This window comes from Dasypus novemcinctus, chromosome 7 (genome assembly GCF_030445035.2).
Source record: "Dasypus novemcinctus isolate mDasNov1 chromosome 7, mDasNov1.1.hap2, whole genome shotgun sequence".
NCBI lineage: Eukaryota > Metazoa > Chordata > Mammalia > Cingulata > Dasypodidae > Dasypus > Dasypus novemcinctus.
Genome location: NC_080679.1, coordinates 27,347,032 through 27,360,992, shown reverse-complemented (window position 1 = coordinate 27,360,992; position 13,961 = coordinate 27,347,032). Strand labels below are relative to the sequence as shown.

Sequence of the window (13,961 nt, the reverse complement as noted above, 5' to 3'; positions counted from 1 at the left end):
CCACAGCTGTGGGGCCTTTGCCTCAGGTGGTCCAGTGTCCTGAGGCTAAGGTCTAGGAAGCCGGGGTAGGAAGTGGCCAGAGAGGGACAATGCTGCTGATAAGACAGGACCAGAGGGAGGAAGGACAGTGCTTATTCAGGGCGGACACTTTACCACATTTGAGGTTCTTACAACCTCCCTGTGAAGTAGATGTTATCACTGACATTTTCCAGATAAGGAGAATGAGGCTAATGGAGGTTAGGAGATTCATCTAAGATCACAGAGCCAGGAGAGGCCACACACAGAATTGGGGCCAGCTCTCCCCAGTGCCCATCTGCTTCCTTCCACGCCATGAGCTGCTCACGCCTGAGGTCAGGCTTGGTGAAGACCATGCGGCACTGGGGTTCCAGGAAGAGAGGACATGGCCCCAGCTGTGCCAGTGGAGGTATGCAAAAGCTTAGAGTCAGGCAGGGTGCTCAAACACCTTGCCAAGGCTATAAAGCAGGCGACAGCTCTGATGGAATCCAGACATTTGGGTTTAAGGTCTGGACTTTTTCCTTTGTACCATGTTGCCACGGAGAGAGCTATCATCTGCACCGCTTCTGAGAGAAAGGGCTGCAAGGCTCAGATCAAGGACAGGGCTCCTGTTGGGACTGATGAAAGGTTGGGGAGGGAGGGTGGCTTCAGGGGTCCAGAAGTGAGGCGAGGCAGGCTCTGTGGGAGCAAATTAACCAGCTTCCTCACTCATCAACTGACCCAGGGGTCTTAGCGCTCAGGAGAAAACCCCGCCCCGTCTGGATTCTTTCCCCTGGGTAGGGCCTGCTCAGGTTGCAAAGCCAGAAGGTCAGCCTACTGCTGTTTTCTGGTCTCAAAGGACAGAACTTTTGGGCGACACTGAAAGCTGAGCCCCAGGCCATACCTGACTTGCACCGACTTCCCCAGGGCACACAGAATCTCTTCCCAGTTGCGGTTCCTGGGTCTTCACATCCTCAGCACACCCCTGAGCAGTTCCAGAATTTCCTATTTCCCAGCAGCTACTTGGAGATGACTGGAGTCAGCTCTGTTTTCTCCACTCATACAAGGGTCCTCTGGACTACATCACCCCCATGAACTCCAGGCCCGTGGACTAGAGGCTCTGTATCCAAATCAACTCTCAAGGTCACGGTAACCCAGGAGGGCTTGTGGACAAGATCCCAACATTTTATTTTGTATTTTTATTTTCACTTTCCAAAAAGGCCAAACAAGTAAAGATCTCAGGACATGGCATTCCTCTCCAGAGAAAACTGGAGAGAGGAACAAGGTCTGTGTTGGTTCTGGGAAGGAGAAAAACACAGGTGAGGGCTGAGTTCTTTGAGCCTCTCAAAGGAGGGTCACCCTGTCAAAAGACCCCTGGGCTATTTCCTATTTACCTTTGTGTGCCTGGGAGGTGTTGGGTGAGTGTTCCTGGAGGGCAGGGACTATGTCAACCCCAGGCTTGGAAAATTTCCAGCATGTAGGCTTAGCAAATGTTTCTACTGCAAAACAGTTTGCTGGGCAACTACCATTCCTTCCGCAACCTGTCCAAGAGAGCAGAAACTTAAGTCACCAGGCAAGGGTCTGGCTGCCCTGACCAATCTCAGGGAGTGTTCATACCATGTCCATCCTAATGATTACTTAGGATGTTTCAGAGTTTAGGGGCATGTGAAAGTGTGCTGTATCAGAAAATTTTGTTTGGGGGTAATACTGTCATACAAATTTTGAAAAAGAAAATATACTTTTCAAGTTGAGTGCTCGAAGCCCTGGGTAACTTGATTCGGGACACCTTTCCTAGCTCTACCTCTCTATCATTCCCCACTGAAGAAACTTTGGTCTGGGAAAATGGATGGGGGAAAATGAACAGGATGCTAAACTGACAAAGCTCTAAGAAGACCAAGGAAGGAAGAAATCTTGTCTACAAAATTGTGTTAGCAATTTGCCATTTGTTTTTTCTGAGCCATTTTCCAACATTCTCTGGCCTTTGGTGCCCCAGGAGGCTGACCCTTGTGCTCTGTATCTCCTGGGTAGCACCAGCAGGAAACTGGAGGGTGGGAAGAGAGAATTGTCACGGTGTTTCTTCCCTGCTTCTGAGACTCTGGCAGTAGCTGTGCTCCCTACAACAGGAGGTCTGTTCCCCTTCCCATTCTCATGTTTTTGGCTTGCACTGGGCTCCTGTAATTGTCTTTTGTCCCTTTGGGACTAAGGGTGAGAATGGCTTCCCACTTTGGTCAACTCCAAGAGGTTCCCTTTGGACTAGTACATTCAATAAAGTCTCTTCATTTGAACCATCTGCAGGGATTCTTTTCCCTGCTGGACCCTGATATATGTAGGCCGTACCAAGGCTGATTTCTGGGTCATAACAAGTTTCTGGAGGGAAGTAAATTTCACATACTCAGCAGTATTGCTGTTCTGGTTCGTTCCTACCTTCAACTTTTCCCTGTGGGAGTGGTTATCTCTGAGCATAACGATAATTTGAAAGATGGCAGGGAAAGAGCAGACACTGAGCAAGGTTGCAAAGGGGCTGAGCTGGGCATGAAAGCTTTTGAAGGCTCACAGCAGACAGTCTCAGCAGAGAATGGCAGGGCAGTGAGATGTGTGCAGGGTGCAGCAGGCAAAGGTGAAAGATGGGAAGAGTGGGCGGAGAAAGAAGGCAGGAGGAGATCAGAAGGCGGGTGTAGTAGACCCAGATGCACCTCCAAGGAAGGACTTGGTCCAGTCGCTGGGAGTGTGGTCAAGCAGACTCAGCCAGCAGTAACTTCAGGGTCTGCCTCCACTGCAGAGAAGAGTGGCCTCGCTCCTGGTCAGCCTTCCGCTGGGTAACCTGCACCCCATGATGGGGGAAGGTTGGGTATGAAGGCCTGGCCATTTGGGTCAATGTGAGACACTCAGACTGGCAATACTTCTTGATGGGTTGGCTCATGTTTTACTCAGTTCCTCTGCAGAATCCTGCTTTGAACCTTTTTCTTTAGAAGCAGTGTTCTCTAACAAACACCTGGACCCCAAATTCCATCTAAGTCCTTGCTTCCCTGGAACCCAACCTATGAAATAAGCTTAGAGCAATGTACAGCAAGGGCAGCAAAAGCTCGGCATTAAAATAAGTGTATTTTGTTTGTTGCAAGGTTCTTTCTGGCTTTCTTTACACAGAGGCAGAGGAACTCCCAGAGGGCACCAGAGCAGTGTGAGAGCTGGGCATTGATTAGAGCTTATACCAGGAGGAATTTGAGATCAGAACTTTTTTATTAACCTCTAAGAAGTTAGGGAGCTTTGTTCATACACACAGTGGACAAACCCATGTAGAGGATTATTTGAGGCTAATATGAGCTTGGTTAGAGAAACAAAATATTAGGAGCAAAAATAGCCATAACTGTGGAGGATGAGGACTATGACATGTTTTTGCTATTTCCATTTTAAAAAGGAGGAAACCAAAAATGTTTGGGAAGAAATTAATTCAGTTCAATGCTGAGTTTGAACTATCTGTATGCCTGAATCTGAGGGCCCATTTTCATTTTCATATGAACCTGAAAGAGGAAAAGAAAGGAAACTAGCTCTGGAGTGGTGTATACATTCTCTAGGGTTAGGAGACAGGTAGGACCAAGAAGCCTGATAAATCTTTACTCACTTCAACAGTGAAATGACCTGGGTTTTTCAGCTGTAGCAATCTGAGACATGAACATGCTTTCCTGTTGGACTGCTAGAAAGAATCTGGCCCACAGGGACACCCCTTGTTGGCAGTCTTCCCCTCCCCAAATCCTGGTACCTACATACCTCAGTGGACCTCGGACTCAGTTGTTATTGAAAATATGGGCTTTCCTGAGAAGCAATTTCCCCTGTCCTGGCTCTGTCACCTGGTCTAATGTCTCACCCCTCACACCCCCACTGTTGGAAAATTCATGTCGAACTTCATGACCCTCTCATTCCTTCCTGTTGAAATTTTCCTGATGCTGCCCCAGGATCCAAGTGGGTGGCTGGTTCTTGAGTTTAAATATGAGTCTCAGTTCTACCCTGTGCCTCCTGGTACTGCCTATGAGGCAATGGGAAGTACTCCTTAAGAAAAATATTATCCCCTCTGAGCGGGTGGATGCTTAGAGGTGTCAGAATCCCTGGCCGTAAGTTAAACATATAACCACCCAAGGTGAAGTTCAGGTGAGGGCCTAGGAATTTCCTGAATGGGTAAATGTAGCTCTATAGCTAAGGACAGTTGTTCTCTGCCAGAGTTAAAAGACCAAATGATCAATAAGGTCCACCCAGATTGAGGTAGTTCCTACTTCCAGACATGCCTAAGGTTTGTATATGACACTAGAGTTATGACATCTGGGTTGACTGACACTTGACTTTTTGAATCTCCCAATATCCTTGCCTACATTTTTGTCCATCTCAAATCCAGCATATCTACCAAAATAACCTAGAGAAGTCTAGATCTAAACCTCCCACTTCCCCCTGCTTCCTGTTACTCAAAAGATTGTCTCTGCTTCAGATACCTTACTGGCCTACGTCTGATTTTACACATGCCATTTGTCCAAGAATGTCCCCCTCCCCACTATTAGTCTGCTAATCCTGCCCATACAATCAGATAAGTTTGGGGCTTAGTGGTCTAGTTCTGGGCCATCTTTTTAGCCCTGTGTTTAGCACATGGTTTTGTGTGTCTCTGTGCTATAAGCCTCTTGACAAAAATAAGTTTGTATCATTTGGCTTATATTGGTGCTTTGATGAATTCATTTCTCCCCTCTTTAGGGAGACAGTGCGTTGGAACAAAGACCTAAATATGGTGATATGCACAGAGTTGGGGCAGTAGAAAGGAAATTACTCTGATATTTTGCTAATCATGTATAATGGTTCATGTCTGCCAATTTTTCCCCAAGTCTGTCTAGTCCAGGAACCCAAATTTTCCAACCAAAAAGATCAAAGGAAACATTTTTCAGTTTTCAAAATTTTATTGAGATGTTGTGGAGAAACAGCCAACATGTACATTCCTCACTTCGTCACGACTGGCATTTTACCCACATGATAGGCTCTTTCCTCTGGCTTTGGTCTAACTTCAGGTCTCCTTGGCAGTTCCCCTGGCTGTTGCTGCCTGGCGTTTAAAGTCCACCAGGTCAGAGTCCACTGGTGGCATCACAAGTGGGAGCGGTAATTGCGACTGGCTGTGGCAGAAGGGCAGATTGGCAGCAGGGACACTGGTTAACATGCACCCATTAATATCCTTCTTGCCCAAATATGAACTTAATTGGAAATATAAGTGTCAGATGGATTTCAGGGTCATAGGAGAGCTAACTCCAGGAAGAAAGGACCTCTCTTCCTGAGAGCAGCAGAAGGAAAGGACCCCTGTCCCCTGAGAGCAACTAGGTTCCCCTAGTTTGATTGCTCTCCTACGTAACCTTACCATCCTCTCCCCGTTTTCTACTCTTCAGGCCACACTTCCGATATTTTCTTTTGCTGCCACCTCTCTTGACTCCCTTGTGAGCTCGGTTCTTGCCCCTCCTCATGCCATGACTCTTTAATTTGCGGCTGGTCGACATTGCAATTTCTGCCAAAATGAGGGGCTTTGCAAGGCCAGGAGGCCAGGGGCCCAAGCATTTAAGGACTTAGCCATTGTGACGGCGAAGGGGGTGTGGCCTGGTGGTTGGGTGGGGCTCCATTGTGATGTCACTAACCTTTTTGACACTTTGGTCATATATATGAAATAAGGTGGTTCCTGTAATGCAACTCAAACTCTGCTCTCAATTTTGAGGTGCGTTTTGTGTGAGTAAGTCTCTCCAGACAAGTGCTATTGAACATCCAAATCCCCAGGCTTGTACCAGGCAGCTGGGGAGAACAAGAGACTATTAAAACACATTTCTCCTGCCTGTGGGCAATTTAAGAGTAATTGAGTGTATGTATATGCGTGTGTTTAAGACTTACAGCAATTAGAGGTAACAGAAATGTAGTTCTATTAGGACTTGACTGTAGGAACTCCAATTCAATATGACCAAAATAAAAATATTCCTTCTCTCTGACCTCATTCAGGGTTTCTCAACATTAGTACTGTTCACAATATGAACCTCGGCTCTATTGACAGTGGTGGTGGGGCCATCTTGTGCATTGTAGGATGTCTAACAGCATCCATGACCTCTGCCCATTAGATGCTAATAGAGCCCATCCAGTTGTGATGACAAAAAAGTTTCCAAACATTGCCCTGTATTCCCTGGGAGGGCAAAAATCACCCCCAACCACTTAAAAAAGATTCTTTTCACATTTCGTGTTGATTATATAGAATTTGCCGTGTACTTATGTGCTAAGAAAATCATGGTAACTAAATGACATGGGTCCTGGGCTCATGGAGCTTTCAGCCCAGTGGGGAAGAAAGCCATTAAGCAGATAGCCACACAAGTCAGTGAATAGCTACTGGAGTGTTATAGAGGCTGGCACTGGGGGCAGAGGGAGCCTCTCAACATGGTGCAGGGTGAGGTTGCAGAGAGGGGCAGAGACCAGAGTATACTCAAGTTCATTGGAAAACCATGAAGAAAATTTCAGAGGATGATGTGATAGGATTAGAAATTGCTGGGTGGTGATTGAGGCGTCGGGGGAGCAGGGTGAATAAAGGGAGAGACTATTGCAATAGCAGTGTTTCAGGAGACAGAAAAGATTTGATAATGACTTAGATCCAGGCCAGGAAGAGGTTGATTGGGATGTACAGAAATAGGTAGGGGACAAAAAACAAGATTTGGTAACAGATTGGATTTGGAAAATGACAGCAGATGCTGTCAAGAGTGTGCTCCTTTGTTTCTAATGCAGCTCTTTGGAAGCTGGTGCTATTCATTGGGATAAAGACCAAACATGGGGACAATGATGATCACACATTTTAGTCTAAGACATTTTAGATTTGAGGTCCCTTTGAGATTTCCAAATAGAGATGCTGAATGATTGGTGGGTATATGCGTTTGGAGTTTGGAGTAGAAGTTCCAGGAGATCACCACAAATTTCCATGCAAGGGACTTGACATCTGACCTTACCTTCTTCCTCCATTATGCCTCCTATTGCATCCCTTTGAAACAAATTTCAATAGAACTTTCTACTTTTCTTTCTTCTCTCCACTGTGATCAAGAACTGAGCATCCTGTATGTAGGTGGGTCTTAGCAAAAGTTAGCTGAAGAGAAGAGAGAGTATTTTCAAGCCCTATTCCTTACATTCGTCTATAGATGAGATGACAGGTCATGTTTGGAAACCCAGATTTCTTGAAGAATGACCATAAGTGATACTTTCCATTTTCCTATTTCCTTCTGTTGGGGACTTATATTCATACAAAGAGGAAGGAGTTCTATAAAACAGGCTGCTGCCTTGTCTCATGTATCTAAGGAACTTCTCTGTCTACTCCAGTTTTGTCTTTTTGCGAGTTATTCCTCCCCCAGCACCAGTACCATAAAACTAGGACCTCCATGAAAGCAGGAATTTAAAAATTGTGTTCACTGTTGTATATTGCCAGGGCACAGGACAGTCCTGCTACAGAGCAGGAGACCCCAGTAAGTCTTTGTTGGATGAATAATATCCCCCCTTTAAATTTTTTTATGACTATTCAATTCCTCCCCATTTTGTCCCTCCTCTTCGAGGAAGATTTCTTCAACTTTTAATTTTATTGAAATTGAAATTTGTTCCAACACCTATTGTTCTTCTAATATTGGTCTCCAAGTCTGAATCACCAACCCTGACTGTGGGAAACCCTGCCATGTAGGTTCAGTACTGTCTCATGCATGTGAGTCTGATCTCCCAAACAGGAGACTGTATGTCTTGGTTTTGACTCTGACTATGCCACAAGACTTCTATGACCTTTAGTCCCTTTATTTCTTAAATAGGCAGGTTTGGTTAGGTGATCTCTGAGATTATCTGACTTTTGCCATAGTCCTGTAGTTAGGGAGTATCTTTCACTTCTACTCAATTTCCCACAGGTACTAGCACAACCCATAGTAAGTAGTGAATAAATATTTGGTCATTTTAGTTGCTTTGAGATTAGGAGAATGGATAGTCCAATACAATCAGAGTGACTTTGTACAGGAAGAGGGAGAACTTCTAGATGGGAAAGGAGAAAAGGACATAGTCTCCATAACAGGCCCTCTGGTGCTCCAAGCTGACCATTCTCATATATGACTACACTGACCAAAGAGCTTGAAGCTGGCCTCTTTGGTTTGAGAGGCATTGTCTGGATGGTCCTGGAAACTGAATAATATTTCTCTCCCCTAATCCCTCCCACCCCAAAAGACCCACATTGCCAAAGAGAAACTGAGATCACAGGAAAGAAGGCAGCCAGACTTGAGAATTGAAGAAGAAACAACAAAAAATGTCCACTTGCATAGGGTTAAGGATTAGTTCTGTTTCCAGACACACATGCTGAGAAACTTGAGCAGCAGCAAGCCCAGTGGGGAGTGGGAGGCGATTCACAGGCCAGTCAAGGGTGGGGTTGTGGGGGGTGTTTGGGTTGGCTTCTGTATCAGAACTCCTGGAGTGATGACGGAACAGGGTTGGACATTGGTCATTGCCGCCTGTCTCTGTGTCTCTTTTCAGTTCTGCTTAGTGTTACTTGGGTCAATGACAATTTAGATATAGCATAGTGAACTCACTCTTGATCCTTAGCAGACTCAGAGCTAGGCACTTTCTTGAGAACAATCTCTTAATTCAATCTTCTCTTTACCTTTTCTTTTCCAGTCTTTCTTCCTTCCTTCTTCCTTCCTCCCTTCCCTCACTTCCTCCCTCCCAACCCCCTCCATTCTTTCAGAGAACTGGGGCTCAGAGAAGCTATATGAACTACTTGAAATAACGCAGCACATGAGTAGCAGCAACGGACCAATGAACTTTTTTCCATGCATTGACTTCTCCAGTGAGATTTAGTTTTTGTTTCTCTTGATGAAATGAAGTATATATATATATATTTTTTGATAGCTGCTGGGGCATGGGGAGAGTTATCAATTCCTGGCCTTTTTAGAAGAGCATCTCTTGCCCCTTCTCTCTTGGGCCTGAGTGCTGCCTTGCTTGGAGATGGTAGATGGACAGAATGGTATCTATCTCCTAGAAGGATGGCCAAAGTGGCACTGCAGGGAAGGTGCTAGACCTTCCAGTGGCCTTTTCCTTAGTGTAGAAAGGGATAGGCTCAGGGCGTTACTGTTTGGAAATCAGATTGCTATTTGGGTCCCTTCTCACCTCTCCATTTCAAATGCACTCCATCAATTTTCCTGGGGAGTCCAATGGATGTCTTCACAGGGCTGGATCTTCCCAGCCGGCCAGGAATTGGGGCCCATTAAGAGGGAACATCGAAAAGTTGCTGACAGTTATTACACATGTCGATGACTCAGTCTAAATCCCGCTCTGAAATCTAAGTCTCTCCAGATGTTGGCCTCTGCTGGGAAGGGGACCTTCTACTCTGTTCATAAGTGTGGCCCATCTTCAACACTGCTGCTGCTGCTGCTCCTGCTCAGGCAGGCAAAGGGGCCTTAGGGACAGGCTGAAGAAGGGGAAATGTCAGGAGAGGGGCCTCATCAAGGGGTGGAGATCTCTGAGCTCAGGACTCTTTGGGTATCTCTATTAGGAAATAAAAAGAGAACAGAGAACAAGGCCAATGGGTGGCTTTGAGAGAAAAAGGAAGGTGGGACCTCTGCTCCATTTGCCCATTCATGTCCAGCTCTGGGAAGTTCAGAGAGCATCTTGACTCTGAGGATGGTCTTGTTCTGCCTGAAGATTTGTTCAAATTCTTTTCCATTTTCCCTTCAGGCTCCTGCCCCATTCTTTGACTGCATTCCCAAGCTACCTTTTCATAAGCAACTCCTCTTTTTCAGGAGCAGAGATTGGGTGGGAGACACACCACAAGTTGGAGGCTGTGGAGGCTTCTCAGAGGTCACCCTGTCTTCCACTCCATACTGCTTGACTTCAAAATAAATCTGGCCTTGACTCTTAACTCTATTTGCCTTTTCTCTCATATGTGTTGCTAGGATGCCCATGATGCTATCTAGTATTGGAGGGACAGGTAGAACAGGGAAGAGGTAGTGGGTTCTGCTTAGGGGCAAGGGAGTGAAGGTGGAGTTCCTCTGGCCAAATTTAAAGATCTAAGGATGAAAACATGAATTTTGGTCACTTCCTCTATGCCCTACCATCACATGGCATCAGTCAGCCTTTAGTGCCCCATTAAATACACCACTTGGCAGCCTTATCTACCTGAAGTCTTTAACAGAAGCTTTAAATTTTGGACTTTTGAAAAATTCTTACTATTTCCATTACTTTCGTCTTTCCAAGTCACCATGGAAATAAGACCACATGGTGCATTGGCACACAAGGAATACAAATCTTATGCTTCAGAAGGTTCAGAAAGTTTGCATATTAATTTCCCCTCTGTTCCCTTTGATCTTAATCCTTGTCCATAACAGCAAAGAGGATGCCTTCCATTTCCAATGTCTCCTTCAGTCACAAGACAAAAAGTGGGGTCTATCCTTTGTTGGTAAGGTGGGTGTTATGGCATGAAAATCTATCACATGTTAATCATTTGGCCTCATTTTGACCTTTAGGAACAAATGCATTTTAGCCAATCTACCATCTGGCTTATGGAACTTTGAATTGGGGTGGTGAGTTGCTAGAGAACAATTTAAACACCTTTATAGTCCTGAAATGAAGGATAATTTGGTCAAAGTCACAAATTGTAGGCAGAGTTGAGTCTCAAATCCAGATCTCCTAATCTCCAGGCCAAGCTTCTGGCTACTGTGCCACATGGCACCATGATTGAGATTTCTGGCCTCTTCTGTGTTTCTCTCTTCTACCTTCACATTCCAAGTACCATGTGCCAAGTGCTCTTGCCCTCTTGAAATTGACCTGTCTACCAAGTCAGAGATCATTGAGCCTGAGGGTAACTGGCCTGTGAAAGGAGGAAGGGTTGCCACCACAGGGCACAAGGTCTAGAGAGACAGAGGTTGCCAGACAGGAAGGCCCATACCTTCATAATTGATTTCTAAGCATTGTGACCATCACACTGGTATATAAATGGGACAGAGGAGATACTTAATATTTCTGGATTATTTTAAACATGAATGCCAATTTTAACTCCACTGACCAGTGTTGGGTCAAGAAAGCAGTGATACCTGACTTGACTTACTGAACCTCTGTGTTCTTAGCCTTAGTGGTTATCAATTGAGGTTGAAAAGAGGGTCAATAGGCCAAAGAGGATAATGTTGCTTTGTGTCATGAGGAGTTTAAAAAATGTTGTTGAATATGGCTTGCCCAACAGCATCATTGCCTGTTTTCCCTGTTTTTGGGGGCAGATATCTCCTTTTGGGAGAGCTCAAAAAGTGGTTTAATTGTAACTAAAGAAAAGAAACAAAGCAACTTCTTCAGTGTTCTTTCTAGTCCTGGAATTAATTCTGTGGTCCAAGCCAAGGAGGTTTAGAGACACTTGTCCTTCATACACCCATATGTCAGTAAAGCAGAGACTTATCTAGTGATGTCTTCAGAATGAAGCCTTACTTTTTAGTAAAGACCAAAGAAAAACCCAGGTGCTTTTTGTTACAGTGATCAGATTTTATTGACCATGAAGTTCCTAATACTGGATAGTGATACTTTTGCTCTGCGGGGAATATGGAACTTAAAGATGTGGAGATTCTCAGGGTTCTGGTTGGGGACTCTGTTCCCATGCATGGATATTGGTTTTCCCAGTGGATCACCACTGTCTTAGAATAGTGATAGTTCTTTCTTCACACTGCAAGAAAGTAGGCAAAATTGAGATTAGAAAGGTCCCTAGTTAAGTAGGAGGGTCTTACAAAGTTCTTCAGGTGGGCATACAAGCCAACTTGTCATTTTCTAGATTTTCTCTCCTAATTTGGTTATCCTTTTTGCTCTGGTTTGGCCTAGCTTACTTGACACTTCCTGGGATGCCTGGCCCAGATAAAACTCATGTCTTCCTAGAAGCAGCTATGTACTTTGTGGGGCCTAGAGCACAATGAATATGTGGGCCCTTTGTTCAAAGATTAAGAATTTCAAGAGGGTGACAATGGACCATTAAACCAACTGTGGGGTCATCATGAGTCTGGGGTCCTGTAAGATTTCAGAGGGTCCAGGCCCATGAAGCCAGCCCTGTAGTGAAGGCAGTTCTTAGGGTAAATACTCAAAAAACTTGACTGGATGATCCCTGTCTCATTAAGTTTTATAGTCCGTGAGAGCTGGGTACATGACTTTTTCATCATGGTGGCTTGATGGGTTTTCACAAATGGCTTGCCTCTTCCTGAGGCAGTGTGTCTGAGAATTAAAGGAGCCATTTCAATACTGGTTCCATACCCACCTTCCCACCCTCCCAGTCTCCAAAAGTTGCCAGCACTACTGTTCTACACTCTGACACTCTCAGGATCACCCTTCAAAGAAACTTGCCAACCTCTGCAGCAGCAGCATATTGCCCTACTCCACTTCCTCCATGTTCTCCTTTAGTGGTGCCTTTTCTATACTTTCTCTTCCTGTATAACATCCACCTAGTCACGGAGGAGGTGCAACACTGCTGCTTCCTAGTGAGGCTGGTGTCACACTCACTGGCTCATGCCTAGTCACGGTAGATGTTTAGGAGCTTGATGTCTTGGGTTTTCCAGTCATTTACCTGAAGATGGTATTCTCAGTCTGTGACCAGAAGTCCCACCGATAAAGAAACTAGGCCTACTGTGACCAGGACTTTTCACTCTGGGATGTCACAAAGACCATGTGAGGTCAACAACCAAGTCTACAGGAAAAGAGCTGAGAAGTGGGACCAGGAAAAATTTCCCCTGACATTTAATCTGATTTCCTGGATCCATGCCTCTGCCTCTCAACTTACTAAACTTGGACAAATCATTTCATTTCTTCTGGTCTTAAAATATCTTTTGTGAATTAAAAAGACAGAAGAACCTTTACTTAAGGGCATTCCCATTATTTTACTAATCAGGAAACTAAAAGCCCAGTTGGAGGTTACTTCCTTAATAGGCTCAGAGAGCTTTGGGAAGTTGCTTAAGGGCACACAAATACTCAACAGAGTTGGGATTTAAATCCAAGTCTACTTAAATGCTTGTATGGTACCTGCTCAGTATCTCCTGCTATATTTGTGGCTATGGTGAGGAGGGAGAGGAAGATAATCCCCTAGGGGGTAACATCTTTTACTAAATGTTCAGCAAGAAGAGAGAGATGAACAAAATACTTGAATACAGTCCACAGGAGGCTGACCTGAGCCAGTGATGGGGAAGGAGAAAAAGGATGGTTTATAAAATATTGAGGTGACTGATGAGATGTGGAAGGCTATGACGGGAAAAGGAAGGATCAAGTTACCATGAATGACTGCTAAGCAGTAACAAAACCAGAAAAGGATTTGGATTGAAAGTACTGGTTAAAGTTGTGAAAAGGTCAAGTTGTCTACTGGGGAGATCCAATGTCCAGCTGGATGTTTCATTGACAAGTTGGACATAAGTATCTCTAGTTTAGAAGAGCAATTTGGTCTGGTGATAAAGATTTGAGTATTGTTAGGGCAGAGATTTTGTAGTTGAATCTATGAGAGTGATTGAGTGCCTTAGGAAGCAGAGATATATTTTATAAAGTCATTCTTGAACAAAACTATTTGGGGTTTTTAGAGGAGAGAGCTGGGGAAGGAGATTGAGAGGACAGAAGAAAATTCAGGAAAGAGTGGGATTGAAATATAACAGTAAGGAGTTCAAGAAATGGAAGTTGCCAAATGTGGGGTAGTTGTAGCACTTGTTGGGTACTCCTAAGCGTAAGGCACTGTGTGGAGCACTTGACACACCTCATTTATTGGTCCTTATCTTTTTTTTTTAAGATTTATTTATTTTATTTATTTCTCTTCCCTTCTCCCGCCCCCCCCCCCCCGGTTTTCTGTTCTCTGTGCCTATTTGCTGCATCTTCTTTGTTCGCTTCTGTTGTCAGCGGCATGGGAATCTGTGTTTCTTTTTGTTGCGTCATCTTGTTGTGTCATCTCTCCATGTGGGCGGCGCCATTCT

The 13,961-nt window shown here is 44.8% G+C and overlaps 1 long non-coding RNA gene across 1 annotated transcript; it reads right to left on the bottom strand.

Annotated features, from left to right (window-relative positions):
* Positions 1 to 11,496: 11,496 nt before the first annotated feature.
* Positions 11,497 to 12,598, bottom strand: LOC131279134 (uncharacterized). Its single transcript, XR_009186472.2, has 2 exons — positions 12,365 to 12,598; positions 11,497 to 11,695 (listed from the first exon to the last, which is right to left on the bottom strand). It is a non-coding gene; the product is annotated as an uncharacterized lncRNA (long non-coding RNA).
* Positions 12,599 to 13,961: the final 1,363 nt, after the last annotated feature.